This window comes from Malania oleifera, chromosome 3 (assembly GCF_029873635.1).
Source record: "Malania oleifera isolate guangnan ecotype guangnan chromosome 3, ASM2987363v1, whole genome shotgun sequence".
NCBI classification, from domain to species: Eukaryota; Viridiplantae; Streptophyta; class Magnoliopsida; order Santalales; family Ximeniaceae; genus Malania; species Malania oleifera.
In genome coordinates this window covers 9,227,003-9,254,665 of record NC_080419.1, presented here as the reverse complement: position 1 = coordinate 9,254,665, position 27,663 = coordinate 9,227,003, and the positions used below count along the sequence as shown (strand labels likewise).

Below are 27,663 nucleotides of genomic sequence, written 5' to 3'. Positions count from 1 at the left end.
TTGTTGTATCCTCCAATTAAAGCCTTCCATGTGCACTGTTCAATTTTAAACTTCTTATTGAACATATTCAAATGGTTTACAGCAATTTTTATTAGTCTCGAGATAGTCAAATGAAATAGTTCCCGCACACGACACAAGTGCCTAAAAAGGAAAATAAATTTCTCCTACAAAGAAAGAAGTTTACAAAATGTCCTTTTGAGATGCAACTCAATTAGTTGGAAGATGATCATTTAAAAAAATATAATATAATTGTTGCCCAAGCATCATCATTTTTCACATGTGATCAGCCCAAGCATATAATCATACTCATTTTGTATCTGCAATTTGCAAACACATAAAAAAATAAAAATAAATAAGCAAAGGTTAACATTAGAAAAAAGCACATAATTACTCCTTAGATATGCCACAAGTGCATGTTATGGTTGCTGAATTTTTTAAGTTCATATTCAATGAAGCATTTGTGTGGTACCTTAACAACAATGTTCTATTTGGCATGGCTAGACAAGGATATAAGCTGCTTTTCCATTTAGCCAGCATTGCCCCTGAAATAAGAGCCCCATCAGAGAGAGTTTTCAGTACACACAAAATGCACAGTTAGAATTCAACAATTGCCTCTTGTTATGGTAACCCAAGAACACTGCATATTCAACCACTTCAGTTTCCAGGCATTCTTGGAAATGGAAAAGAAAGAATTTGCAGCACACACAGATTACTTAAAAGTGAGAAAAATATCCGATAGGAGAGATCCAAGAAACAACCTAAAACGAGCCTGATTGCTGCTAAGAGAGTCCCATTTGTAGCTACTAAATTATCTATTATCAATGTCCACTCCCTCGTTGAACAGTACTTACATGCATCTCTAGACAAATTGTCCCATACTAAAGCGCGCACACTTCTGAAATGCATAAATTTTAAAGGTTTGATTTTTGAAATAATACATTTGTAGACCCAACTAACTGCGAAAGGTAGACATGCATCGCATTGTATTTAAACAAATTATCTTTTTCAAACCTTAGTAGTTTCAAGTAGAATCAAATAGGTCCAATAATATATTTTAAGTCTCAACCATTGTAGATGGTGAAAACATAACATAGAATTCGCCATGTGCAAAAGGGGGAGCCAATTGGTACTTGTGTACATGTAAGTGCCTATCTCAAATGATTACCTATTAATGTAAAGTAAATCATAAATGAAAATTTAACAAATTGCAACAATAAAAAATAATTTGCATATCCAACAATGAAAAATACCTAGCAATATTGAGCCTAGAGAAATCTTTAGGGTGAATTCAATATGTTATTATTTAAAATTGAGAGTCAATTCAACAAATAGGTCATGGGCTATTATTATTTAAAACTGAGAGTGAATTCAAGAAACAGGTTATCGGCATAACTTTTGCACATATACATGTAAATGGATTTGAAAATATTAAAACTCAACCTTCAATTCATGTGGATAGACATGAATTGCAACTAAAAATAAATACTGAAAATGACAAAGAAAGCCTTGACACCTTTATAAATGCTTTTTATCGGAAAAAAAATAAAAAAATCTAATACATTAAAATAAATAAATAATAGAATTCTGAACTAAAATGTTCATTGTTCATTCGAATGTGATTTTGATAACCATGGTTGGTAGCATATTAAAAAATTTATTTATTCCAATGAAGTATTACACCACCTTTATCATTACTACTTTTTAATTGATTATATGTAATTTTATTTTGTTTTCTCACTTATCAACATCTAAATATATTTTTCTTTATCATGACATGGTTGATCATGAAGTGCCTCTCCAAAAATCTTTATGTACTAGAAAATAACTAAAATACTTGGCACCAAATGCCATTGTGAATGTGTCATTCCAATGTTCCACATTATAGTTGTTCTTACCATTTTATGGTTCTTTCTAGTAAAATTTTGTAAGCCTCATGACATTACTTGTATATGACTATGGCGTGGAACTGAAGATCAGTAGATGATAAATCCATAAGCCACGAAGTAAAAAGCAAACAAAAATTATCAATGAAGTAAACAACAAGCTGATCAAATCAAATGAACTCTCTCATTCCAATCATTTATAAGAAAATTAAAAAAATCTAACAAAGATACTCAAATTTTTCTATGACATTTTTGTATTTCATAAACATGAACTACTTTTTAAATTCCCTTTTGTTCAGCGTCTCCTTTTCTCTGCTTTTTCTATGTTGCCATTACTTGTCTAACAACAATTTTTGGTTTTGATGCTTTAGCGGGTCAACATGAACAAAATGTTTTTAACACCCTAGAAAGGTATATTAATCAAATTGAAATTACTAACTGCCTCTCTGTCTGTTTGAACAGATGCAACTTTAAGACCAGAGCTATTCAAATCTAGCCATGATGGAGAAGCATGCATCATCTATAAGTGCTTTAATTTGACTTGTTAGAGTGTAGTTTGAAATTATGCATATGCTATGTGCAGTTCCTAGTTTGTCACTACAGAATTTATACCTATTGGTACAACAAAGACAAAACAATCCACTACCTACTTATCTGATCATGACCACACTACCACACTAATATGCACACATCTTGGCCAAGCCTTAGAATATATAATTCATATATAAGCAGAAACAAGGCAATGATAGAATTTCCTTTTAGTCCAACATGACTGACTTGCACAAAAATCATTAGTGGTTCTCTTAAGACAACTCAATTTCACCTCCTTGCAAATATCTATAAAATCCAAAATCATGGACAAAAGAACCGAATGCTCAATTAACCTCTTATCCATCATGTCCAGCATTTGATTCCTCAATGCATTACCTATTGTTTGTGGTTTAGCTAACAGACTCTGTAGTCTACGCACAAAAAAAATTGATAAGAAAGGTTTCAATACTATTTGATGTTCAAAGAAAATATAATGGAAAATGTAAATATATTTCCTTCTTATTTTCCTTTCCTTTCCTTTCCTTTCCCCAAACCAAATCCACAATCCAAACGGACCATAAAATTCACAAATGAAAAGGACGTTGAATGTAAAATTCAGAAATGTAAACCCCAGTATCTTCCAACCCATCTAAAAATGCTAAGGAGCAGTGCACAATATTTTTCTCATGCCATTAAACACCTCAGAATCAATTTTAAGTGATCTCAGACAAAATAAAAAGGTAAGCCCTAAGAGTACAATGCATGAGCACCATCAGCATAAACAAAACTTGCTCACTTTATTTCTCTCTGCTGCAGTACTACCTCCACAGCAAACAACCATGCTGGTTAGGAAAGGAACAATAAGATACTCATATGTGAAAAACAGAATGATCACCACAAACAACCTTTTTATTTTTATTTTTATTTTAATTTTAATTTTTATATTTTTTATTTTTCCCCCCTAGTATAATACACAATTACAAGTAGAATAAAAAGCAAACAAAACAAAAACCAAAATCGTATCTTTGTTCTAGTTTTTAGAGAGAGAGAGATATTGGCACTACATAGCTCTAATGCAGATATTGAAACTAATGAAATATTTTTTTTCTTGGCCTATGCAAATTTATGAGCAAAAAGGAGGTGCTTAATGATGGGGATCAACATGCACCTCGAATATCTTTCGCGGATATTGTGACACATGGACAACCACCCGAAGTCCACCATTGGATGTAAACTTTATTTGCAGCAATTGAAGTTTCTCTTGGAAGCTAGCTTGGAAAGACGATGACAACTTGCAAGTCAAAGAGTCTTGTTTTTTCAAGAAACATTTATTTCATTTTAGGTTCCTAGACTCCACTATCATAATTATTCTAGATCCTAGGCACCTATTTCCTATGACAAACTATTTCCTAGGAACCACATTACCTATGTTTTAAATGTTTTATTTTACTTTTGTATTTTCTTTAATATCTTAAGAAGCTATGTGCAAGTCATTTGCATGCTCATGTAAGACTACAAATATGCCATTACTTGTATTGTAAAAGGTATCTTTGCATTATCAATTGAAAAGGAAGCCTTTGCTTAAACTTGTGAATCGTGTTCCTCTCCTTGTGAGTGAGTAGTGTGAGGCTATGTTCCATCTCCTCGGAGATCAGGTGGTGAGAGACCACGACAACATCAACGTCATCATCAACACTACACACCCACTCCTCTTTCATAGCTCACAGCCACAACCTTCCTCAAGCTTCATTCTTGGCTTAAGATTCCTAAAGATCAACAAGCTTGTTCGTGGTGCAATCTAATATTCGTGTGTCTTGGTGTTTGTCATTTAGAACCTTTTGGTAAGCTTGTTTCAATTCCTTGTTTGTGACTCTAGAATGAGATAGCTTCTCGTGGAAATAATTCTCATTAATCGTAACATAGGTACATGTCTGTAAAAATAGATGTACAACAAAAGAATAGAAGGAAAGAACCAAAGATGCTAACTTTTAAGGAAACTAAATATTCTAAGATATTCACACATTTACAACCGAGATTCTTTTAGAAAAATATGAAAGTTGACTAAACAAATTTGAAACATTCCAACACTCCCCCTCAAGCTGGCTTGAAGATATCTTCCATGGTCAGCTTGCTAATGAAGTTTTCAAACTGTTTCTTTGGCAGTCCCTTTGTCAGTTGGTCTGCTACTTGCTCAGTTGTCAAGATATATGGCATACAGATTACTCCCTCATCTATTTTCTCCTTGCTAAAATGCTTGTCTACCTCCACATGTTTAGTTCTATCATGAAGAACTAGATTGTGACTCATAGCTATTGCAGCTTTATTGTCACAATACAGTTTCATTGGTAGTGAATTAGTAACCTTTAATTCTTCCAGCAACCCTTTGATCCAGAATGCTTCACAAATTCTATGAGCAACAACCCTAAATTCTGCCTCTGCACTACTCCTTGCCACCACATTTTGTTTCTTGTTGCGCCATGTTACTAGGTTTCCTCTAACAAATGTGCAATAGCTAGAAGTTGATCTTCTATCAGTGATACTTCCAGCCCAATCTGCATCAGTGTATACTTCAACCTGTAAATTCCCATGTCCTGCAAATATTAAACCTTTACCTGGAGTCCCTTTTAGGTACCTTACAATCCTGTACACAACATCAAAATGCTCAGGGTCTTGGTGAGTACATAAATTGACTTACCACGCTTGTTGCAAATGCTATGTCAGGACGTGTATGAGAGAGATAAAGGGGTTTCCCTACCAATCTTTCGTATTGCTCTCTGTTGATCACTTCTTCGGCCTTAGCTGGTTGGAGTTTTATGTTCCGGTCTATAGGTGTTTCTGCTGCTTTGCACCCTAGCAAACTTATTTCTCCAAGTAAATCAAGCACATACTTGCATTGGGAAACAAAAATTCATTCCTTGACCTTGCAAATTCCATACCAAGAAAATAATTTAAGTTGCCTAAGTCTTTGATCTCAAATTCCTGAGCAAGGATCTTCTTTAACCTCTCTAGCTCATTGCTATCATCACCTGTCAAAATTATATCATCTATATAGACAATAAGAATAGCCATTTTACCTTCACTCGTGTGTCAATAGAACATAGTATGATCAGCTTGACCTTGGGTGTAGCCATGACTCTTTACTACCTTCCCAAAGCGTTCAAACCAAGCTCTAGGAGTTTGTTTGAGTCCATACAATGATTTCCTCAATCTACACACCTTGCCTTTGCCACCTTTCCCTTCAAATCTTGGTTGTAGATCCATAAAGACTTCCTCCTCTAAGTCTCCATTTAAGAAGGCATTCTTCACATCTAGTTGATATAAGGGCCAACTAGAGTGAGCTGCTAGAGAGAGCAACACACGGATTGAGTTCATCTTGGCTACAGGAGCAAATATTTTCTAGTAGTCAATTCCATATGTTTGAGTGAACCCCTTCGCCACAAGTTTTGCTTTGTACCTTTCCATACTCCCATCAGCCTTGAATTTTACTGTAAATACCCATTTACACCCAACAGTCTTCTTCCCCTCCAGTAGGTCACCAATTTCCCAAGTTCCGTTAGCAATTAGTGCATCCATCTCTTCTTGAACAACCAATCTCCATTCCGAGTGATCTAGTGCTTCCTGAGTGGTTCTTGGAATAAACAGATGAGAAACATTTGAAGTAAAGGCTTTATGAGAATCGGAGAGTCTATGATAGGATAGATGGTTGGAAATAGGATGTGTGGTACAGGTTCTAGCTCCTTTCCTTAACTCCTTTCCTAAGGGCAATGAGGTCAAGATCAGAAGAATTATCAAAACAAGGATTTGGAGAAGAAAAAGTACTTGGAGTATGTGAAGGAGGACCAACTTGTGTAGGTGATGATGATTGGCCTTGCTCTGGATTTGAAGAAAGAGCTCTATTATTCTAATGATTTCTTCTTTTGGTATAAAAACGAAGCTCAGATGAGGGAATATTTTATAGTACTTCTCTCTCTGTTTGTGAATCAGGTATGCCTTTTATAGGTAGATTAGGATTTCCATTATTTTCGCCAATTAAAGTAACGACCTTTGAAAGAGTGGATGTCAATGTCAAGGAAAACATTTGGAAGAGTCTTAGAGGTTTGCCAGAACTCATCTTCAATTTCCTCTTTCTCCCCTTGAGGATAGTTATGGCCAAAAAAGGGTTGGTTTTCAATAAAAACAACATCCATACTGATATGAATTTTTTTGGTCAGAGGGTTAAAACATTTGCACCCTTTTTTATTAGGAGCATTTCCAAGGAAAACACATTTTTCTGCCCGAGGATCAAGCTTGGATTGAAGATTGGTAGGTATATGAACAAAAACAGTGCATCCAAACACTTTTAGTGGCAGGTCTAATGTTATCCGACATGTTGGAAACAATTTTTTAGGCAATCTAAGGGAGTGATGTATTTTAGCACTCGAGTAGGCATCCTATTAATGAGATAACATGCAGTTAAAATAGCATCACCTTATAGATATTTAGGAACTTGCATTGAAAACATTAGAGCCCGTGCAACCTCTAACAAACGGCGATTTTTTCTCTCAGCAATGCCATTTTGTTGTGGTATGTCACGACAAGTAGATTGATGTTGAATACCCTTTGTTGAAAGAAATGTTCCTAAACATTTGTTAAAATATTCAGTACCATTACCAATTCTAAGGATACTGATTTTCGTTTGGAACTGAGTTTCAACCATATTATAAAAAATCCATAAAAAATTTTTCAACCTCAGATTTGTCACTCAATAAGTACACCCAACACAAACGTGTATAATCATCAATAAACGTAACAAACCATTTCTTACAAGAAGTAGTAGTGATTTTTGAGGGACCCCAAACATCACTATAAATTAAATAAAAAGGTTTGGAAGAATGATAAGCTTTTGATTGATAGGTGCTTCGGTGACTTTTGGATATGTGGCAAACATCACAATGAAGAGAATTGCAATCCAATTTTTTTTAAATAAGCTAGGAAACAAATGTCTTAAATAGAGAAAACTAGAATGTCCTAGTCTAAGATGCCAAAGCATTATTTGTTCACGTACAGAAACAAAACTAGTACTACTACTCAAACCTTGAGCTTGTTTATTGTTGAATAAAGTCTCATCGAAGTAATAGAGTCCATCAATCATCCTAGCACTGCCAATCATTCTCCCCGCGAGTTGGTCCTAAAATTCACAATGAGAATCAAAGAAAATGACACAACAATTAGAATCCCGTAAGAGTTTACTAACAGACAGTAGGTTACAAGCAAGTTTAGGGACGTGAGGGACATATTTGAGTTCTATTTTTTCAGAGATTTGGCCAGAACCTATTCCAGCAATGGATGAAAAACTTTCATCTGCAATTCTAATCCTTTTATTACCAGAACAAGGAGAATAAGATTGAAACAATTGTGAGGTACCAGTCATGTGATCAGATGCACCAGAATCAATAATCCATGGTGCAAGATTTAAACAACAAGGGTAGGCACTAGAGTTATCACCTGTTTGGGTCAATGAACCAGTAGGAAGACCAGAGGCAGAAGTAGATTTCAGCAGTTGAAGAAGATGGTCCACCTGCTCAGCACTTAAAAAATTAGCTTCATTGGCTTTAGGGACTACATGATTGTTGCCAGAGGGTCCAGATTTGTTGCTCTTCCAGTTTGCTGGCTTTCCATGGAGTTTCCATCAATTTTCTCGAGTGTGGCGTGGCTTATTGCAATAGTCACACCATACTCGAGGCTTATCTTCCAACCTCCTTTGATTAGAGTAAGGTCGTTGTGCAGAAATATTGGCAGTAGTCAAATCTGTGTTACCAACAGCATTAATGAGAATTATTTCCACAATAAGCTATCTCATTCTAGATGGATCAGAGATAGGTTTGGCTCTTGGCCTTGTGTAAACCCTAGTTTCCCTTGGCGGCCAATCTGACCCTAATCTCTATAGGGTTTTCTTCCTTGTTCAACTCTACCCTAATCTCTTCTGTTGTTGTAGCCATGGCTGAAACTTCTAACAAAACTAAACCCAAAACCAAACTTGAAACCATACCTACCCATTCTGAACCTTACTCTGTCCAAATTACCAATATACAATTGAATGAGGCCAACTTCCTACGGTGGTCACAATTTGTCAGGATGTATATTCGTGGAAGGGGGAAGCTAGGGTACTTGACTGGTGAAGCTAAGGAGCACGAGAAGACAGACCCATCTTATGCTATATGGGATGCTGAAAATTCCATGGTGATGGCCTGGCTCGTGAATGCTATGGGTGAAGAGATTAGTGCTAATTACATGTGCTATTCTACAGCGAAGGAACTCTAGGACAATGTGAATCAGATGTACTTTGACCTTGGAAATTACTCTCAGATTTATGAACTGCAGCAGAAGATCAACAATACTTATCAAGGAGATGGCAATATAACAAGGTATTTCAATGTTCTTAAGGGCCTATGGCAAGATCTGGATTTATTCAATGATTATGAATGGAAAAATCTTGTTGATTGCAATCACAATAAAAAGATGGTGGAGAATGCAAGAATTTTTAAATTCTTGGCTGGACATTATGATGAGTTTGATGAAGTAAGGGGAAGAATCCTAGGGAGACGGCCTCTACCCCCACTCGGGGAAGTATTTTCTGAAGTACGACGAGAAGATTGTTGAAGGAGTGTGATAATGAAGAAAAAGGAGGATGAGACTGTGATTTATGGTGTATTCCCAAGAGGGGGAGTGAATTGCATATTTAAAAAATCTAGGTCGATTTTCCCCTAATTTCAAAACCAAAACCAGTATTTCGCAAACCTAGAGTCTTTCTAAGCAATCACAAATACCACAAATATTAAGATATGCAAATGTTTAAGTCATACACATCAATCACAATAAATCAAGTATAAGCATACAAGTACTAAAAAATAAAGAGTGTAGGTACAGAGAGAGCAAACACAATATTTTTAGGAGGTTCGGATGTACCCGCTTACGTCCTTGCCTCAAGCCAACCTGCTGCTTGAGGATTCCACTATCTTGCTCCGTTAATCGGGTGGAGCAAAACCACTTACAACACTCCTTACAGGGTGGAGCCCTCCATTGCACACTCCTTACAGGACGGAGCCCTCCTCTTTAAGTGATACCCCATGCTTGGTCCGCTACTTCTAGGCGCAGCTGCCTCTCCAGGCAATTACCCACACCTGACACGGTTTACTATCTGAACCGCAGGAATACAATGAAAATAATTTTTGCACAATCAAATGCTTCTCAAAAGCTAATTTGTACAATTTAAAATCTATATGCACTCTCAAATGATTTTAAACTTGAAGCTTAGTAGAATTTGTGAAATCCTCTCAAAAATATTTTCCAAGAAAATATGAGAGTATGGAACGAGATTTTCTTTTCAAAATTGACCTTTGTAAAATCAAATACACTAAGGCTCCCAAGCAATATATATATGAATGTAAATATATGCTTAAGCCTTTCAAAATACCTAAAAATATTTTCTCCAAAAAATATATTTAAAATGAAGAAAGGGAGAAATATTTTGTATAAGATTGACCTTTTGAATGCAAGAAAGCTCACAAGAAAAATATATAAATATGAATATTAGCTCAAGCCTTGCTTGTAAAAACTCAAAAGTTTTTCTCCAAAGAGATTTGAAAATGAAGAGTAGGAGAAAAAATAAACTTTGATCTTCAATAGGCAAGAAAGCTTTCAAGCAATATATATATGAGTGATATATGCTCAAGCCTTGCAAAGATATCTCAAAATATTTTCTCCAAAAGAATTTGTAAAGAGTAGGAGAAAAATAAACTTGATGCTCAAATGGAGTATAAAATATGTTCGGGAAACAAAGAATATGCAAGTATGCTCCCTATCACGTCCCGATTTTCTACCATTTTTTTTTTTCCATCTGTATATATATTTATAAAATAAACCTGCTATGATACAGGAATAATATTGTCATCATGACCACTCTGATACTAGCCTGTAATATCCTTTGTAAAATTCTATACATAATTCCTGTAGCAAAAGCACTATAATAACCTGTGTTGCCTAAAGTGGCACCAGGTACAACAGTCCTCAAATAGTTATAAAACTCAGTGGAAGCATCTATATACATATACATCCAATAGCAATACTAGAATTCTATACACCACCATAATTATACATAATTTCCCAATGTCAGTCCATCCATAACCATTTCCAGAAATACACAATACTTTCCTATACAACACGGTGTCTCACCGTTACTTACCCTGAATAGCACTCTTAATCTCTGCTCTGAAGAACTCTAGGCCTGTCTACCCGGGTTTCCTGAAATGATGAAATTATAAGAGTGAGACACCTCCCAATAAGACAGAACAGATTATTATTAGGGTGTGGCAACACGAGTTTTAACGTTTCAAATACGCTTTCATAGTCTATCTTTTTCTTACTCTGTGAACTCATATATAGAACTGTATGTGTACCCATAAAAATACTTTTCAGTTTACATATCTTTATATCAAATCATACTATAAGTAAAATAAGTATTTCAAACCATACTTTGTATAAACTAGTATCTCAAATCATTCTCTGTATAAAACAAATATCTCAAATCATACCCTGTTAAAAAAACATGTATCTTAATTCATACTCTGTATATAACAAGTGTCTCAATTCATACTCTGTATAAAATAAGCATCTCTCTACAAGTAAATGTGCATATATGTATAGAAGAACTGCCCTAGATGGATAATACTACAACATCATGAGTTAACCCTACATGATCCGGGTTGTGCGACACGAAGCTTGGACCTAGCCATGGTTGGCCTAACCAGACTAGATCAACTATGACTGTATCTGTAACTGTACCTGTAACTATAAATACAATTCTCCTACCCAATTGGTCCGGACTCTAGGGGTAACTCTACACTTCAACGGCAGAATCGACTATGTCACCAACACTCTATCAAGAAGTGTGGTTGCACTGGCAACTATGGGGCTACGGTATTATGCCTAACTATGGTCCATCAGGGTTCTTAACCCATATAATGCGATTTCCAAAACAATATATACATGATATCATTAACACATTGGGTTAAAAACTGTCATACTATATACATCTGTAGAAAACACTATAACTCTGTATAAAAATACTCTACTGTAGTTCCATAAGGAACGCTGTTTCTCTGTATAAAATATCTGTGCTGTAGTTCCACTTAGGGAACGTTGTATCTCTGTATAAATATCTGTACTGTAGTTCCTTAAGGAACGCCATAGTTCTATATCGAACACTATATTACTGTATAAAATATCTGTATAAAACTCTGTAAAATCTCGGTTACACTATAGCTTTATATATATATAAACACTGTCATACTATGGTACTGTAAAAAAATCATATCTCTGTCTATATATATACTTTTCCATAAACTGTTAAAATTATTTATGCATAATATTCAACTCATGCCACACATTTTTTTTGATAATCTGTACTTTAATATACTGCTGAAAATATTGATATAATTATCTCTAGGGTTTTACTCAACCTAACCCAACTTACACAAAGTGTATACCATTTCAAAACTCCCATCTCATATGCCTGTGTACCCAGGAAAACTCAGATATCATTTTTGAAATCACATACTATAATTTTAGTAGTTAACTTTGTAAAGACGCATGACATAATCTATTCTCCTTACCTGATTCTTGGAGAAATACCTGCAGGGATCCTAAAACAATGCCTGCGGCGTTCGCACAAATCCCTGTATTCATATATTTTTGTTTAGTCCGCTAAATCCGGTACTATCCTAACATCCCTAGGCTCACACGTTCCTGTTAACCGATTAAATTTAAAAAAAAAAAACGTGAGTATGATTAATTTCACCTATTTAATTTAATTTCATTAAATCCAAAAATATAATATAATCAAATCCTGCAGTTAAATTTAATCCCAGAAATATTTCCAAAAATCTAATATAATCAAATCCTGCAATTTAATATAATCCCAGGAATATTTCCAAAAATCTAATATAATCAAATCTTACAGCTTAACTTAATCCCAGGAATATTTCCAAAAACCTAATATAATCAAATCCTGCAATTTTATTTTAATTCTAGGAATATTTCTAAAAATCTAATTTAATCAATTGCCTACAATTTAACTTAAACCCAAAACATTTCCAAAAATCATATTTAATCAAATACTACAATTTAATAATTAAATACTACAATGTAATTGGTTAAATTTTTATAACAACAGACATAATTTGTACTTCTCACCTTAACCTTGGAGTGGTGCCTAGGATCCCCAAATAAAAAATCTAATCTAATTAACTTGCTCAGAATCGAAGTCAGGACCTCATGGTAGTGTTTGTTTTTTGATTCGGCTTACGGATGGAGAAAAAATGAAGAGAGAGAGTGGGAGAGCGTGAGGAGAGAGAGAGAGAGGGTGTGAGAGGCAGAGAGTGGGGGAGAGGGGTTCCTGGATTGGAAATTTTTTTTTTTAAAAGCTTGAAACTTAAGCTTATATATATATATATATATATACACATTACTTTTACTCTTATATATATAATATTGTTTATTTATTTAATTCAATTTAATAATATTTAATTAATTAATTAATCAATAATTATTTTTTTGCATTTCCATGCATATTATTTTTTGGGCGTTACATTCTCCCCTCCTTATAAAAATTTCGTCTTTGAAATTTGCTAACTTATATTTATCTCAACTTCCTCTACAAATCACTAAAATGTTTATCCGACTCTAGAAAGAGCCGGCGGTAATTCTGTGACAAAATCCATAAAAATGTGCTTTCACTTCCATTCGGGGATGTGAAGTGGTTGCAACGTTCCTACCGGTCTCTGATGCTCAGTTTTCACTAGCTAGAATGTCAAACACTACTCTATATATATAGCAAATTCTTTCTTTATATTGCCCTACCAAAAAGACTCCTGTAAATCCCTGTACATCTTAGTACTTTCTGGTTGCACTGTATAAAGGGATCGATGCACCTCCTTTAGAATGGTTCTTTTAATCTCAGCATCAGCAGGTACGCATAACCTGGTACGAAACGTCAAAACTTCATCATCTGAGATATTAAACTCTGCTCTCTGACTATTCTGCACTTTATCCATAACCTTTACTAATTCCACATCTTTCATCTGAGCAACTTTAATTCTTTCCTATAAGGTGGACTGAAGTACCAGATTAGGAATGAGTGTCTGGTGAATTCCCTCTACCAATTCCACACAAAGCCTTTCTAAATCTATCTGAATTGGATGTCGAGTCACCACTGCTAACACTGTTGATTCCACTGATTTCCGGCTCAAAGCATCAACTACCACATTAGCTTTTCCTGTGTGGTAACTGATAGTACAATCATAATTTTTAATCAGCTCTAGCCACCTCCTCTGCCTCATATTTAATTCCTTCTATGTGAAAAAGTACTTCAAACTCATGTTCTGTGAAGATCTCGCACCCACCCTCATACAAATAATGTCTCCAAATTTTCAAAGCATAAACCACTGCTGCTAACTCCAGATCATGGGTAGGTTAATTCTTTTCATATTCTTTAAGCTGCCGTGAAACATAAGCTACAACTCTCCCCCACTGCATCAGAAAACACCCGAGCCCTTTGTGTGACACATCGCTGTAAATTACAAAACCCTCTCCTCCTGAAAGAATTGTCAAAACCGGTGCAGTGACGAGTCGCTGCTTTAATTCCTAGAAGCTCTGTTCACGCTCATCTGTCCATTCAAACTTCACACTCTTCCTGGTCAGTTTTGTCAAAGGATCAGACAATTTAGAGAATCCCTCCACAAATCGGCGATAGTATCCAGCCAATCCTAAGAAACTCTTGACTTCCTGCATATTTTTCGGTCTTTCTCAGTCTACTACCGCCTCAATATTACTCGGATCCACAAAAATGCCACCACTGGATATCACGTGTTCAAGGAAGGTGACTTGTTTCAACCAGAATTCACACTTCTTTAATTTTGCATACAACCTTCTTTCCCTCAACACTTGAAGAACTATTCTCAAATGTTCCTCGTGTTCCTCGGGACCCTTTGAATATACCAGAATGTCATCAATAAAAATTACAACAAACTGATCTAGGTACTGATGGAAAACTCTATTCATCAAGTCTATGAATACAACAGGAGCATTCGCCAGTCCGAACGACATAACCAGGAACTCATAATGGCCATACTGAGTTCGAAACATTGTTTTTGGAACATCCTTTGCCTTAACCTTCACTTGATGGTACCCGGATCTAAGAATCAATCTTAAAGAAAGTCGGTGTCCCCTGAAGCTGATCAAACAAGTCATCAATGCAGGGAAGTGGGTATTTATTCTTAATTGTCACTTTACTTATCTCTTTGTAGTCGATGCACATTCTCATCGATCCATCTTTCTTTTTCACAAACAATACCGACGCTCCCAAGGGTGACACGCTGAACCTGATAAACCCCTTGTTTAACAATTCCTATAACTGTTCTTTCAATTCTTTCAATTCTGCTGGCGCCATTCTGTACGGGGCTTTAGAAATCGGCGCTATTCTTGGTGATAGGTCAATAGAAAACTTTACCTCACGATCAGGAGGTAGTCCTGGCAAATACTTCAGAAACACATCAAGAAAATCCCTCACTATCGATATATCTTCCAACTTTAATTCCCCTTCCGATACTTCCTTTATACAGGCCAGGTAACCCTAGCATCCCTCCCTAAGCAACCTTCTCGCTTGCATGGCTGATAATATTTGTGGTGGGGTGCGCACACATGACCCCACAAATTTGTACTCCTGCTCTCTTGGAGGTCTGAATATTACCTATTTCATATAGCAATTAATACTAGCGTAATGGGCAGCTAGCTAGTCCATTCCCTGGAATTACCTCGAAACCATGCATGTCTAGAACTACCAAGTTAGCTGACAGAGATCTCCCCTAAATACTGATCGGACAATCTTTGAGTACCTTTCTACACAACACTATGGTTCCGGTAGGTGTAGCCATTGATAAACATCTAGTGGCTGAGCTTCTATATCACATAACTTGATGAATTCCTGAGCCATGAAGGAATGAGTCGCCCTTGAATCAAATAAAACAGTAGCTCTATATGACAAAAATGAAATCATACCTGTCACCACATCGCCTGCTGCCTCTACGTCTCTCGGTGTCGGAGCATAAACCCGCACCGTGGGGGTATTCCTCTGCTGATTTCCTCAGGGTGCTTGATTATTCCCCCGGAATTGTCTAGGAGCAGGTGGATTAGCTGGCTGCGCTCGGCAGTCTCTCGCAATATGTTTGGGCCGACCACACCGGTAGAAGGCATTCACCCCAACTTGGCATTCCCCCCAATGCCTCCTATCACACCTAACTCAAATAGGGGGAGCTGGATTACCTTGTGGAACTCAAGTGTCTCGCCGCCTGTCGTGGACCCACATTGTATCTCCTCCACTGACCCTGATGGGTGCTCGCCTGGAACCCAAGAGGCATAGGCCTCTTCCTTTGACTCTGTGACCTAACACCTCTTTGCAGGCTACTCTCTATCACTGTAACTTTGTCCACCAATTCTGAAAAAGTCTGGACTTGGAATGCCACCACCTGCTCATATTTACCCTGCCTCAGGCTGCTCTCAAATTTTCTTACCTTCTTTTCTTCGTTTGGCACCATGAATGGGGCAAAACAAGGCAGCTCAATGAATCTCACAGCATACTGTTGTATCATCAGGTGTCCTTGGGTCAAATTCAAGAATTCCGCCGCTTTTGCATTTCTGGTGGTAGCGGGGAAATACTGCTCAAAGAATAATTCCTTGAAGCGGCTCCAGGTCATGGCTATAGGCACAGGCCTCTGCTCCTCCAACAATCTCACTGATTTCCACCAGCGTTTAGCCTCTCTAGTCAACTTAAACGTAGCAAATAAGACTTTTTGCTCATATGTACAAGGGAGAACTGCCAATGTCTCCTCAATCTCCTAGACCCAGTCCTCAGCCACGAATGGGTCGGCCCCTCCGAAAAATGATGGGGGATTCATACGTTTAAACTGCTCAATTGTGCAGTCTTGTTCCCCTGAATTTCTAGCCATTTCTGCCATCACTTGCTGGGTGACACTACGTAGCACCGCATCTGAATCTCCACCACCCAAATTAGAAAACCCTGCATCATCACCTGCATGTGCATTGCTACTTCTAGATTCCATCCCGAAAATGGAACAAACAGTCTTACAATTCCACTAGCTTAATATGGTCGATACAGTCATTGAACTATATAAAATTTACTATATCCTTACACGACCTACTAACTTAACGTCCTTACTCCTAATTTAAAATTCAGTCTTACCACTCAGAAACAAGAACCGGCGATAGTTTACTATGACTTTCCTGAAATTGTCACTCCAGGAAAATCACAAAAAACCACCACGGAATTTCCTGCCTCTAGGCTGCGAGACAGAATCCTAAATACCAATCTTAACCTCCAACAATGACCTTACTATAATCACAGTCTACCCATCTCTTATCCTTATCAAAATTCATTCCTATACTCTAGTATTGCTATCCGCTGTTTGCTAAAGTCTACAGAACCTAACAACCTAGGCTCTAATACCAAACTACCACACCCCGATTTTTCTACCATTTTTTTTCCATCTGTATATATATATATCTATAAAATAAACCTGCTCTGATACAAGAATAATATTGTTATCATGACAACTCTGATACCAGACTATAATATCCTATGTAAAATTCTATACATAATTCCTGTAGCAAAAGCACTATAGTAACCTGTGTTGCCTAAAGTGGCACCAAGTACAATAGTCCTCAAACAGTTATAAAACTCAGCGGAAGCATCTATATACATATACATCCAATAGCAATACCAGAATTCTATTCACCACCACAACTATACATAATTTCCCAGCGTCAGTCCATCCATAACCATCTCCAGAAATACACAATACTTTCCTATACAACACGGTGTCTCACCATTACTTACCCTGAACAGTACTCTTAATCTCTACTCTGAAGAACTCTAGGCCAGTCTACCTAGGTTTCCTAAAATGATGAAATTATAAGAGTGAGACGCCTCTCAGTAAGACAGAATAAATTATTATCAATGTGTGGCAACATGAGTTTTAATGTTTCAAATATGCTTTCATAGTCTATCTTTTTCTTACTCTGTGAACTCATATATAGAACTGTATGCGTACCCATAAAAATACTTTTCAGTTTACATATCTTTCTATCAAATCATACTATAAGTAAAATAAGTATTTCAAACCATATTTTGTATAAACTAGTATCTCAAATCATTCTTTGTATAAAACAAATATCTCAAATCATACTCTGTTAAAAAAACCTGTATCTTAATTCATACTTTGTATATAACAAGTGTCTCAGTTCATAATCTGAATAAAATAAGCATCTCTGTACAAGTAAATGTGCATATATGTATAGAAGAATTGCCTTGGATGGATAATACTGTAACGTCATGAATTAACCCCGCATGATCCGGGTTGTGCGACCCGAAGGCTGGACTTAGCCATGGTTGGCCTAACCAGACTAGAACAACTATGACTGTATCTGTAACTATGAGTACGATTCGCCTACCCAACTGGTCCAGACTCCAAGGGTAATTCTACACTTCAATGGCAGAATCGACTATGCCACCAACACTCTATCAAGAAGTGTGGCTGCACTGGCAACTATGGGGCTATGGTATTGTGCCTAACTATGGTCTATCAGGGTTCTTAAACCATATAATGCGATTTCCAAAACAATACATACATGATATCATTAACACATTCGGTTAAAAATTGTCATACTATATACATTTGTAGAAAAACACTAACTCTATATAAAAATACTATACTATAGTTCCATAAGGAACGCTGTTTCTTTGTGTAAAATATATGTGTTGTAGTTCCACTTAGGGAACGCTATAGTTCCATAAGGAATGTTGTAGTTCCACTTAGGGAACGTTGTATCTCTGTATAAATATCTGTATTGTAGCTATTTAAGGAATGTCATAGTTCTATATCGAACACTATATTACTGTATAAAATATCTATATAAAACTCTATATAATCTCGGTTACACTGTAGCTTTATATATATATACATATATATATATATATATATAAACACTGTCATTATATGGTACTGTATAAAAATCATATCTCTGAGTATATATATACTTTTCCATAAACTGTTAAAATTATTTATGCATAATATTCAACTCATGCCACACATTTTTTCTGATAATTTGTACTTTAATATACTGCTGAAAATATTGATATAATTATCTCTAGGGTTTTACTCAACCCAACCCAACTTACGCAAAGTATATACCATTTCAAAACTCCCATCTCATATGCTTGTGTACCCAGGAAAACTCAGATATCATTTCTGAAATCACATATTATAATTTTAGCAATTAACTTTGTAAAGATGCCTGACATAATCTATTCTCCTTACTTGATTCCTGGAGAAATACCTGCAAGGATTCTAAAGCAATGCTTGCAGCGTTCGCACAAATCCTTGTATACATATATTTTAGCTTAGTCAACTAAATCCCGGAATAAATACTATTCTAACATCCCTACACTCACACGTTCCTGTTAATCGATTAAATTCTAAAAAAAAAATGCGGGTATGATTAATTTCACCTATTTAATTTAATTTCATTAAATCCAAAAATCTAATATAATCAAATCCTGCAGTTTAATTTAATCCCAGGAATATTCCCAAAAATCTAATATAATCAAATCCTGCAATTTAATTTAATCCCAGGAATATTTCCAAAAATCTAATATAATCAAATCTTGCAGTTTAATTTAATCCTAGGAATATTTCCAAAAACCTAATATAATAAAATCCTGCCGTTTAATTTTAATCCCAGAAATATTTCTAAAAATCTAATTTAATCAATTCCCTACAATTTAACTTAATCCCAAAACATTCCCAAAAATATGATATAATCAAATACTACAATTTACTAATTAAATACTACAATGTAATCGGTTAAATTTTTAAAACAACAGACATAATTTGTACTCTTGACCTTAACATTGGACTATTGGAGTGGTGCTTAGGATCCCCAAATAAAAAATCTGCTTCGATTAACTTGCTCAGAATCGAAGCTGGGACCTCGTGGTGTTGTTCGTTTTTTGATTCGGCTTACGGATGGAGAAAAAATGAAGAGAGAGTGGGAGAGCGTGAGGAGAGAGAGAGAGAGAGAGAGAGAGGGAGAGAGAGGACGTGAGAGGTAGAGAGTTGGGGAGGGGGGTTCCTGGATTGGAAATTTTTGAAAGCTTGAAACTTAAACTTTCATATATATATATATAATATTGTTTATTTATTTAATTCAATTTAATAATAATTAATTAATTAATTAATAATATATATATTTTAACATTTCCATGCATATTATTTTTTGGGCATTACACTCCCAATATGTTTTTCTAACCTTTTACAAGTTGTTTAAGCTTGTGTTTATAGGCCAAACCCAAAACTAGCTGTTTTCTACTGTTGGGAGCTCAAATTGGCCTGAACCCGAGAGGTCCGATCCACTGGCCCCAAGGCGATTTCCATTTTCACGAGGTTCAGCATGTCGGGCACAAGATCCAGTTGACTGGGCTTCATACGCTTAAAGGCCGGTCGATTGGGCTTCAAGACTTTCAAAAAGGCCGGTCGGCTGGGGCTTTACAAAGTTGGCCAAATGGTCTGGCCAGTCGACTGGGCCCTTTGCAAATTACAATTTTGGCCAAGTGCATTGGTCGGTCAACTGGGGCTTAGGAGCCGGTCGACTAGGCCTTAACAAATTTGAGTTTTTGGCCCTCTCTTGACTTCAAGATTATTTCAAAACCTTTGAATGTCTTAAACTTTTTTAAGTAAAAGGTTTTTCATGAAGCTTGGAGTCCTAAGGTCAATCTATGGCCATTTGTGAACTTCAAATTAAATTCAAATGAGATGCATGCACACATTAAACCTAATTACTATTACAACTTAAAAACAAAGGTCTTCAAGCTTTTGCTCTTCACAAATCCATGGAGTACGCCGTATGATGTGCGCGTTTAAGTGCTTCATGGCTTCCATTTTGCATCCGTCATTTGTGCTTACAGAAATATAAACCTGTTCATACACTAAGTACACAATGAGATGTTGTGATTTGTCATTATCAAAATAGGGATCGGACTCAAAAAGTCAACAGAGACTATGGAAAATTCTGCTCTGATACCATCTAGAATGAGATAGCTTCTTGTAAAAATAATTCTCATTAATCGTAACATAGGTACAGGTCTATATAAATAGATGTACAGTAGAAGAATAGAAGGAAAGAACCAAAGATGCTAACTTCTAAGGAAACTAAATATTCTAAGATATTCACACATTTACAGCCGAGATTCTCTTAGAAAACTAGGAAAGTTGACTAAACAAATTTGAAACTTTCCAACAGTGACCATCTAAAACAACCCCTAAAGGTACCTTGTAGCCTTGAAACTCTACCCGAATCCTTGATTGAAAAACCTTATTCATTCTCTTTGAATCTTCCTAGATTTTCAACATGAACATGCTTGCTAGTACCATGCTTAGGTATATTTGATTTGTACGCTAGGACTTGTGATCTAAGACTTTTAATATAACATCTTTTAAAGTGAACTTGATTACTTGAATGAAATCATCAACTAAGGGCTTTTAAACCAAATCATATATGTTTTCAAAATCTCAACAACTTGTGATCATAAGAATCTATTTGTAATGTTCATGCTTGGTTAATTCAATTCTTTCCATAGATTGTGATATTGTGTTTGTGCTACAAAGAGGGTCAACCATAAGGACTAGAGCTACTTAGAACCGTCCTACATCATATTGGTATCAGAGCTTAGGTTAGGTTCACATTTGACCCTACATTGTGTGACCAAACACCATTCCAAAGGGCTGCCCTGGTGTTGGCCAAATCCTTCTCCAACCCATAGGTTGTCTACTCGAGTCGGGAATCCTTACCGAGGTCATAGGACTGATGTTGAGAGAGATGCCTCAATAGATGAGCTTCAAGATCAACTTTGTGACTTGAATCAAGAGCTAATTGAGACCCGCCAAAGAATAGATAGGTTGGAAGTCCAACTAGTTCAAAACCCACCCCAAGACAATTTAGAGTCGCCCCTTGAGCAAGGCAATGATGATGAACAGCCTAGAGAGCCACCTATGCCTCCTAGAGAAATACCTCCCCTTCCTCCACAAAGGCGAGTGAATCGTCAAGATTACTTTGTTAGGAGACCCCCACATCATGAGCCCTATGCCCAACATTGGGGTGATGATGACTATGACGTTGATGACTTTTAAGGTAGGAGACCTTACCGTAGGGACCATCGTGATCCTTACGAGTATGTGATGAGCCAAGCGAAGATAAAGGCCCCCACCTATGATGGACAGATGGACCCTAAAGTCTTCTAAGATTGGTTAACTGAGATGGATTCCTATTTTGACTGGTATAGGATGACTGACCCTCATCAGGTTAAGTTTGCAAAGATGAGGTTGATGGGGCAAGCCAAGCTCCATTGGTTGAATGTCAAGTGAAAAGAGGTGAGGTTAGATCATAGGCCCATTGAGCATTGGGACCTAATGAAGGATAGGTTGAGAGAGAAGTATGTACTCTTTAGCTATAGACAACGCCTGATGGATAAGGGGTAGCATGACCGTGTTAGAATACATGAGTCAATTCGATGAGTTGTCTATAAGATGTGGTGTCTATGAGACTGTTAGTTAGCAGATCTCTCGATTTCACATAAGATTAAAGCCTGAACTAAGGAGAGAATTGTTTCCCCATCACATTGAGTCCCTTGAACAGGCCTATAATTTAGCTCATGACTTTGAGCAAATGAATAAAGGGCCCATGGGAAAACGGTTTGGTGTCTCTTCAAATGAGGCATACTCTCGAAAGGTACAGATTTATGACAAGTCCCGACCAGCACAATCAGGTCAAGTCACCTCCCGAGGGAGCAATCCCAGTCCAACAACCCATGGACACAAGATAAGCACCCATGACTAGATCCTCTCGCCAGAGTTCTGGCAATGTAGTGTGTTTCAGGTGCCATAAACAAGGACACTTTGCCAGACAATGTCCCATCAAAAACTTGGCATTTGATAGGGAAGATGGTGAGGACGAGCCTAAGGAGGATCAAGTATATGTTCCTGAAGTTGTACCAAGTGAGGATGAGTTGTCAAGTGAGCCAGATGAGAGTGCCCAATTAAGTGTGATGAGACGCATTATGATCATTCCCAAGGATCAGGAGGACTGACGTCGCACTTCTATTTTCCATACTTACATCAAGTGTGGGAGTAAAAGTTGCAAGATGATCATAGATGGTGGTAGCTGTATGAATGTTGTGTCTAAATCCATAGCTGAGAAGTTGGGATTGAAAGTTGAGCCACACCCATAACCATATAAGGTAGCTTAGGTTGATGTCACTACCATGCCCGTGAGGCATAGATGCCTAGACCCCATTAATATTGGTGATTACGAGGACGAGATTTGGTGTGATGTCCTTCCTATGGACGTTGCCCATATTTTGTTAGGACGACCTTGGTTGTATGATTTGGATGTCTCATATAATGGGCGTGCCAACACTTATTCCTTTAGGTGTAATGGCAAAAGAAGTGTTTTGAGTCCACTAGAGCCAAAAGGTGAGAAAAGGAAGAAGGAAAAGACAAAAACTAGTGGAAAATCATTGAATATCATGAGTAAAAAGCATTTTGAGCAGGAGAGTCAAGATACACAGGTAGTGTATGTGGTTGTTACTAGGGAGACTGAGCCACCCCTTCCTAAGCATGAAACACCACTAGAAGTATCACCCATACTTTCTGAATTTAAGGATGTCATCTCTGAGCCACCAAGTGAGTTACCTCCCATGAGAGACATTCAACATGTCATTGACTTTGTTCCTGGTTCATCTCTGCCTAATTTACCACATTATAGAATGAACCTGAGGGAACATGAGGAGTTAATAAAACAAGTGAATGAACTGAGAAAAAAGGACTTTATTTAGGAGAGCACGAGTCCATGTGCCTGCCCTGCTCTCCTCACTCACAAGAAAGATGGCGCTTGGAGGATGCCCATCGATAGTAGAGCAATCGACAAGATTACCGCCAAGCATAGGTTTCCCATACCTAGACTAGATGATATGCCTGATCAGATGGTAGGATCCAAGATTTTTTCAAAGATAGACCTTAAAAGTAGATACCATCAAATTAGGATAAGACCGGGAGAGGAGTGGCAAACTGCCTTCAAGACGAAGGATTGGTTATATGAATGGTTAGTCATGCCATTTGGGCTAACTAATGCACCGAGCACTTTCATGAGAGTTATGACTCAGGTATTAAGGCATTTCATTGGACACTTCCTTGTAGTCGACTTTGATGATATATTGATCTATAGCCTAACTAGGAACGAGCACCTTGTCCATTTAAGGAGAGTGTTTGAGGTTTTGAGGGAGCATAAGTTGTATGCCAATTTAAATAAGTGTAATTGCATGACTGCACACGTCATCTTCCTTGGTTTTGTTGTGTCTAAGTATGGCGTTTCCGTTGACCTGATAAGGTCAAAGCAATTAGAGATTGGCCTACTCCCCAAAATATACATGATGCGAGGAGTTTCCATGGGTTAGCAACATTCTACAAGAGGTTAATTAGGAACTTTAGCACCATCATGGCCCCCATTACAAACTGCCTCAAGCAAGAAGAATTTACATGGTCGAAATCTACGACAAAAGACTTTTTGGATATAAAAGATTTGATGACTAAGGCACCATGGCTACACCTCCAAGATTTCTAGAAATTATTTGATAATTGCACGTGACGCCACAGGTGTAGGCATTGGAGGAGTACTTAGTCGGGAGGGACACCCAGTAGCCTTCTTTAGTGAGAAGTTGAATGAGGCAAAACAGCAGTATTCTACCTATGATAGGGAATTTTATGCTATAGTATAGTCACTACGACACTGGAGACACTGCCTCCTTCCTTAGGAGTTTGTGTTGTACTCAGACCACCAGGCCCTTAGGTATTTACATACTCAGAAGAAGTTAGGGCGTACACATATGAAATGGTCAAGTACATACAGCAGTACACCTTTGTACTCAAACACCGAGTTGGTGTTGAGAACAAGGCTGCTGATGCTTTGAGCCAAGTTGTAGCCACCATACAAACTCTTCATATGAAAGTTGTTGGCCTCGATAGCATCAAGCAATAGTACTCTCAATGATGGACTTTTTTTTAGAGGAGCTAGACTGTGTATCCCATCCACATCTCTACGTGACCGGCTGATTTAGGAATTACATGCTGGAGGTGCTGCGGGTCACCTCGGTAGAGATAAGACCATAGCTATGATTGAGGATAGGTTCTATTGGTCTAGCCTAAAGAGAGAGGTTGGTAGGATTGTTTCACAATGCCGTACTTGTCATACCGCTTTGCCCGTACGACATATCCCATGGCAGGATATCAATATGGACTTTGCGTTAGGTCTCCCCGGGACTGCCAAGGAAACTGATTCAGTGTTTGTTGTTGTGGACAGATTTTCAAAAATATCACATTTTATTCCATGTAATAAAACAACACATGATGCCTACAGGATTGCCACTATATTTTTCAGGGAAGTAGTGAGACTTCATAGTCTTCCCAAAACCATTGTTTCTGATAGGGATGTGAAGTTTGTGAGCTAGTTATGGAAAACCTTATGGCCGAGTTTGCATTCAAAAGTTTAGTAAATAGGACCACAGGACTTAGCCCATTTCAGGTTATTACAGGATATGGTCCTAGGAAGCCTGTAGATCTCATTCCATTACCACATGAGTCTAGAGTCAGTGAGCAGGCAAATACATTTGCAAAGCACATACATGATTTACACTCTCAGATAAGAATGAAAATTAATTTAAGCAATGAGCATTATAAATCTATTGCTGATGTACATCGCAGGTGGCAGAAATTTTCAGAAGGCGATATGATTATGGTTCGAATTCGCCTCGAACGGATTCCTTCAGGAAAGGTAAGAAAGCTTCATGCCAAAAAGGTGGGACCATTCAAAGTTCTCAAGAAAATATGTTCTAATGCTTACATGTTAGATATTCCCGATGATTTCGGTATTGTATTTAATGTTGAATATCTAACGCCTTTTCTAGAAGCTAATTCTTTTGCAGAACCTAGCCCTACTAACCCTACAGATGAACCTACTCCATTCATAACTCCAGTTGTACTAGAAAAGCCAAATTTACCTTTACCACCACCATTAGTCCCACCAAAAAAACTCGAGCAAATTGAAGAAATTTTGGATGTTAAAACAACAAACGTGAGCTGGAACGTACCAAAAGTTTCGGATCAAATGGAAAGGGAAGCCACTATCAAAAAGTAGTCGGATTCTTAAAGATGATGTCCTTCGTCTCAACTCAGAGCTATATACCGAGTACTTTCGACATAATTCTCCAGAGGATAATTCTTTTTGGTTGGGAAGAGATGATGGGGATCAACATGCACCTCGAGTATCTTTCGCGGATATTGTGACACGTGGACGACCAACCAAAGTCCACCATTGGATGTGAACTTTATTTGCAGCAATTGAAGCTTCTCTTGGAAGCTAGCTTGGAAAGAGAACGACAACTTGCAAGTCAAAGAGTCTTGATTTTTCAAGAAGCATGACAACTTGCAAGTCAAAGAGTCATGCTTTCTCAAGAAACATTTATTTCATTTTAAGTTCCTAGACTCCACTATCATAATTATTTTAGTTCCTAAGCACCTATTTCCTATGACAAACTATTTCCTCAATCAACTAAAAAAAATCCTTTTTTTTTTTTTGGCAGGGTTTGGGGCTTTGTTAATTGGTGGAGTTTTAATAAGAAACAATTAAATTTTTTTTTGGTTAAGCAACAACTATAATCTGACTATGAAGGTAAATCAAAACTTCATTTAAAAAATGAAATGCATAATAGATTACCACAATTCAATATCCTTCTACAATCATTTGGTAACATTAAAAAAAATTGGAATACTACTTTGCAATACATCAATAGCCAAAAAAAAAAAAAAAGAGCCATAATAATAAATCAGAGTCAACATCGATGCCAAAATCAAAACATAAGAGCAGGTTAGCTTTTACAGATCATAAGATCACAAAACTGACCAGAATCACATGGATGCAAGAGAAAAGAAAAAGAAGAAGAAAAGGAAAATCAGTCATTATCATGCTTGAATCAACTAATTTTTATCTTTACAGTGTTTACACTGAAAATTAAAACACCCACTTTTAGAATTACCAAACAAAATTGAAAAATAAAACATAAGCATAGTGCTTGGGATAAAGATATAAGGAGCATGAGCAGTTCATATAATAACATGACAATTAGTGAAGGGCTCAAGCCATATGTTGTAGGCACAATAGGAAGCAATTTTTAAGGCTTAAGCTAGAGCTTGGGGTCACGTCAGTTCTGCATAAGAAAACTAAAGAATGAAATGGGAACACGAGAAATCAAACAACCTCTCACAAACATTTCGTCGAACATAATACATGCATTACTATATTCCACACAAATTATAAACAGAGCGGAAAAATTATATATTATATATTACATAATCATCATTTGCTCATATGAAGCTAGTGATCACCTACTGAAACTATATTATGCATAATAAGAAACTCAAACCTATATGTAATAAGGGATTGGAATTCGACTTAATTGCTCTGCGACATGTAGAAAATGATTTGATGATCTTTCTTCGCGGGACTAATTGCAAGTTGCAGATTTTTCTCAAGCTCGGTGAGGATTGTCGGTTGGGGTGATCAAATTTATGGGAGTGCACGTATCAGATGGATCGTTCAGCAAAGGGTTAAGGTAATAACAATGGGATGCTTGGGTTGCCGACGGTAAGGTTCCAACAACAGCGTTGCTACACAAAACCCCCATTCCAACTGAAGAGGTATGGGGAGATGTTCAATAGCCAAATGCAGAAGCTGGAGAGGCTGGTAAGTTTTTGGGTTTTGGACATGGTGTGTATTTTAATTTTGAATGAATTAAACAAGAAAGATAATTTTGGAATTTTACTTTTTGTTGGTTTTTGAGGACTACCAATTTTTAGCCATTGTCTTTAGAAATAGTTTAATAAAAAAAAATGACAACATTTTTTTCGCCAGTTTAGTGTTATTTAGCTCGACTATTTGCTTCTCAAAACTAATTTTTAAAAACTTTTGACCTTCTAAATACACTAGTGATATTAGATTTGATAAAATTTATTCACAATATTCTATTATTTAATCT

The 27,663-nt window shown here is 36.8% G+C and overlaps 1 long non-coding RNA gene across 1 annotated transcript; it reads right to left on the bottom strand.

Moving 5' to 3' along the window:
- Positions 1–31: 31 nt before the first annotated feature.
- On the bottom strand, positions 32–27,391 carry LOC131151084 (uncharacterized). The gene is made up of 5 exons (XR_009135688.1): positions 27,052–27,391; positions 10,636–10,694; positions 9,360–9,591; positions 470–542; positions 32–317 (listed from the first exon to the last, which is right to left on the bottom strand). It is a non-coding gene; the product is annotated as an uncharacterized LOC131151084 (long non-coding RNA).
- Between the last annotated feature and the right edge of the window lie 272 nt (positions 27,392–27,663).